This window comes from Ochotona curzoniae, unplaced genomic scaffold, assembly GCF_017591425.1.
Source record: "Ochotona curzoniae isolate NIBS_2020 unplaced genomic scaffold, NIBS_Ocur_1.0 contig_3304, whole genome shotgun sequence".
Lineage (NCBI taxonomy): Eukaryota > Metazoa > Chordata > Mammalia > Lagomorpha > Ochotonidae > Ochotona > Ochotona curzoniae.
This window is the reverse complement of record NW_024465801.1, coordinates 12280-17034: the sequence shown is the minus strand read 5'-3', so window position 1 is coordinate 17034 and position 4755 is coordinate 12280. Positions and strand designations below refer to the sequence as shown.

Below are 4755 nucleotides of genomic sequence, written 5' to 3'. Positions count from 1 at the left end.
TGTTTACCCCAATTAAATATGTAAAGATTGTTAAAATAAAAAATAATAATAAAAAAAAAGAAGAAAAAAAAAAAGACTGGGGTGTAAGATAAAATGGCAAGTTTCCACAAAGGGGGTTAAGGGTTCTTTTGAGGTGACAAAAATGTCCTAATGTTCATGGTGATGGTGATTAATAAAAAAAGCTTTTAAAGAATCATACACTTTACATGGATGAGTTCTATGATATGTGATTTCTATCTCAATAAAGTTATTTAAGATATAACATGGAGCTAAAATAGTAAGGAAGATACAGGAGGATGTGCTTATTGCTGTGTATGAAGAAAACACATTCACAGACACAGATTTTTTTTCTAATAAATTTTACTCCTGGAAAAAAAAAACATTGTAGATAATAAATACATGGTATCTGTTCTCTTTATATCATAAACACTTTAAAAATAAAATTTAAAAATTCATAAGTAATGCTGAAACAAATATGTCTTCAAACTTGTGTGTGTTGGCATTAACATCTTCCAGGAAGGCTTTGTTTCAAAATTTTGATTTCATTTCTTGCATTTTACTAAATGCCAATAATTTTATAAGCCAATGTGTGAGTTTTTTTTAATCAAAATTCAATAAGTTTAATTCTGACTATCTAAACAAGAAAAGATCTTATAATGTAAGGTAAATTTCTATATTTCACTTGAACCCCTAAATGCTGACATCAGGAGATTTGTGTGTGTGTGTGTTCTTTTAAAAAGCAATTAAAATGCAACACAGAGATAAAGCAGAAAAAATCAATGATAGTTTAAATTGTATCCTAAGAAATATGTAAGCAGGGCCCGGCGCAGTTGCGCAAGTGGTTAAGGTCCTCGCCTTGCACGCCCTGGATCCCATATGGGCGCCAGTTCTATCCTGGCAGCCCCGCTTCCCTTCCAGCTCCCTGCCTGTGGCCCAGGAAAGCAGTCGAGGACGGCCCAAAGCTTTGGGAACCTGCACCCACGTGGGAGACCCAGAAGAGGCTCCTGGCTTCGGACCGGCATAGTGAACCATTGCGCTCACTTGGGGAATGAATCATCGGACGGAAGATCTTCTTCTCTGTCTCTCCTCTCTGTATATCCGCCTTTCCAATGAAAAAATAATAAAAATAAATATTTAAAAAAAAAAGAAATATGTAAGCAACCTCAGGAGGTCAACAAAATTAAAGTAGAAAGGTCAGGAATATATGTAATAGCAGAACTGAAAGATTTTATAACAAATACATTAATAACTATATAAAATGTGTATTGTCTTAAATGTCAACTATGGACAGTTACTAAAAGAAACAATTGAAAAAATAATAGTCCCAAATATATTTGCACTCAGCACAGCCGTGATTTGAGTGTGAGAAAAAAATTAATAAAACTGATAAATGTAGACAACAGCAATTATAATTGGAAAGTTCATCTCTTCTTTGCCATTAATTGATAGCAAATATTATATATATATATATATGCACAATAAAACAATACAGATGAAGTTCTACCATTTGCAGTAAAATGGATCCGGAAAAATTGAAAAATTGAAAGAAGAAAGAAAAAAAAAGGAAGGAAGGAAAGAAGGAAAAATGAAAGAAAAAAAGAAAGAAAGGAAAAGAAAGAGAAAGAAAGAAAGAAAGAAAGAAAGAAAGAAAGAAAGAAAGAAAGAAAGAAAGAAAGAAAGGAAAAGAAAGAAAGAAAGAAAGAAGGAAGGAGGGGAAAAGAAAGAGAAAAAATGAAAAGAGGAAGGAAAGGAAAGAAATGGAAGGAGAAACAGGGGAGGAAAAAGGAAAAATAGATGAGTTAGTACTGCTGCAAATAAAGTTTTGTAAAACTCCATTATGTCTGTCAAAATGGTGGTTAAGCATATCATGCTACTAAAATTTTAATGATCTGTGATTACTTGAAGTTGTGTGAAATTATGATTTAACGGTCCATTCAATTATTATTTACAGCTGTTTGCCTTCCAAGTACTCTACGATAAGCTTATCTATTGAAATTCTTGTTCCATGATGTATTAAGTCTTTTTACTGCAATATAAACTTAAAATGCTATTTCAAAATTCAAAAATTAAAGATGCAGAGAGAGAGAGGAGGATAAGGAAGAAGAGGAAGAAGGAAGTGTCTTAGAATTGGATCTACAAGTTACATTAAATTTGTTAAAAACTAGACAAAATTAAAAATAAATAAATAAATATGAATTTAAAAAGACTCTGATGACCCATAGAAAAGTGACCCATAGAAAAATCTGTCAGATTTAGGAGGAACAAAATGTGTCTATTATTAGTTAATTTATTTATTTTTATTTTAATTTTTTTTTACATCTTATTATTATTATTTTCATTTTATGATGCAGTTCCATAGGCTCCTGGTATTTCCCTCATCCCTGCTCCAATTCCCCCCAACGTAGTTCCTCTATATCATTACTAAAGTTTAGTTCTTCATACTCAGTTATATGTTCATCTTTGTGGGCATGGACAATGACAGAGTCCAGCATCCTATTGTGAAGATATAGTAAACAGTGCTCACTTTGGCAGCACATATACTAAAATTGGAATGATACAGAGAAGATTAACATGGCCCTTGTGTAAGGATGACATGCAAATTTGTGAAGCATTCCATATTTTTTATTGCAGTAAAAAAAAAAAAGATATAGTAAACAGTTTTATTATAAGTAAATGTTTGTCTGGAAACAGAAATGCATACCACACTGGATCCTCACATCTGGATGTTAGTCTCCATTTCACAGCTACACTACATCCCCTCAAATGAAAAGTCATAATCCAAAATCAACAACAGAAAGAAAAATAGAAATTTACAATGACATGAATTTAGAATACATGTTGCTAGATATGACAGTCTCCATTTCACAGCTACCATACATCCCCTTAAATTAAAAACCACAAAACAAAATCAACATCAGAGAGAAAAAAGAAAATAACAACACATAGTAAAGAAAAGTTAAAAGAATTTGCCTCTTCCAAACATGCCTTACAAATGATATTTTAAGATGTTCTCTTGACAGAGAAGAGGAATAGCATCAAACAAAACCAAAGGCAAATGGGAAGAACACCCCAATAAAAAGACAAGACTAAACCAATGAACAATCCATTCCTAAAATGACAGGACCAAAGTACCACCCATACATATTAAACTCTGAATGTAAATGGCTTAAGGTCAATCAAACGTTCTAGATTACTAGACTGGATTAAAAAACAAACTGTGTCTTAAATTGGAAAATTTGCATAACCAAAGAAACCAGACCCAAGACAAATATATGGGATGTAATGTTTCTTATTTGTGGTATCTTCGAAAGCTTATGGAAATGCACCTTATATTTTAATTTAATATTTTAATTTAATATTAAGGTGTTCTTATAAATTTCTTTTTTAATTTTTTAAAAAGTTTTATTTTTTATTGGAAAGGCGGATATACAGAGAGGAGGAGAGACAGAGAGGAAGATCTTCGGTCCGATGATTCACTCCCCAAGTGAGCGCAATGGCCGATACTATGCCGGTCCGAAGCCAGGAGCCTCTTCTGGGTCTCCCACGCGGGTGCAGGGTCCCAAAGCTTTGGGCCGTCCTCGACTGCTTTCCTGGGCCACAGGCAGGGAGCTGGAAGGGAAGCGGGGCTACCGGGATAGAACTGGAGCCCATATGGGATCCAGGGCGTGCAAGGCGAGGACCTTAACCACTGCACCACCGCGCCGGGCCCATAGATTTTTAAAGAACATATTACATGGGTACTGAAATAAATATAAATCAAGTTTTCAATCAATAAAAGGATTATTACCTAAATATAAATGTAGAAAAGAGTATATGAGTCCTGAGAACCATAACACACTGAAGAAATTAATCACAAATGATCTAAACTAATAGATGTTCTCTGACCAGGTATAGACAGGTTAACAAAAATGAAAATCCTGATTCTCTTGAAACTGATCCACCAGCTGAAGAGAGATGCTGCCCCCTGCCTTGGCCTTGTGTACTGTGGACATGCGCAAATGCCAACAATACACAGAGTAAGGGCAGAGACAGGCCACCATGCTTTCTGCTGCCATGTAAGCTACCCATTCAAACGTGCTTGGACCTTTGAGGTCATAGGGAGGGTGTCATCAAGCTCCCATTTATTAATAGAAGGTGCCTTCTTGTGTTGCTCAGGGCTTTTGTGTTGATGCTTGCTTACATTTCAGTGTAATAAAGTCATTTATTTACTTTATAGCTGACACAATTTCATATAGCACTTTTATATCTTCTCGGTTGTGAAGATAGCAGAGATTTTACTGAGCCTACGGCGAATCTTAAGAAAAGGCAGGCGAGTCCTTTGCAGCAACAATAACAAAAGTCACTGATATGGATAGATTTGAGCTTTTTCTCCATCCTCTGTTAAGATTTTCTAACAAAGGAAAGCGTCCATATGCATAAAACATCAGCTCTGAATAAGATAACCCTGAAAAAGTGTCTGAAGGACAGAAGAGGGAGATAGGTCTCCTAATGAAATTAATGTAGACCATGCAACACAAAGAACTAATTTAATAAATGTACACTATTCTGATACTGGGCCCCTTCTTCTCCAGGAATTTTACCCCCATGGACCCTTTCCTAAGGAATTTGTGGGACCTCAAAAATGCTAATTTTGCAAGTAAACTGAAAGTCCTCAACAATCGGTTCAATGTCCAGCCAACTCAACATTATTTTTCTTGTGTGGCACTCAGTTTCTTCCCCTGCTTGACCTTCAATCTTTCCCAGCACTTTGCTCAT

At 34.9% G+C, this 4755-nt stretch overlaps 1 non-coding gene across 1 annotated transcript; it reads left to right on the top strand.

Annotated features, from left to right (window-relative positions):
• Positions 1-2516: 2516 nt before the first annotated feature.
• LOC121156213 lies at positions 2517-2623 on the top strand. Its single transcript, XR_005883826.1, has one exon. It is a non-coding gene; the product is annotated as a U6 spliceosomal RNA (small nuclear RNA).
• The last annotated feature ends 2132 nt before the right edge of the window (positions 2624-4755 follow it).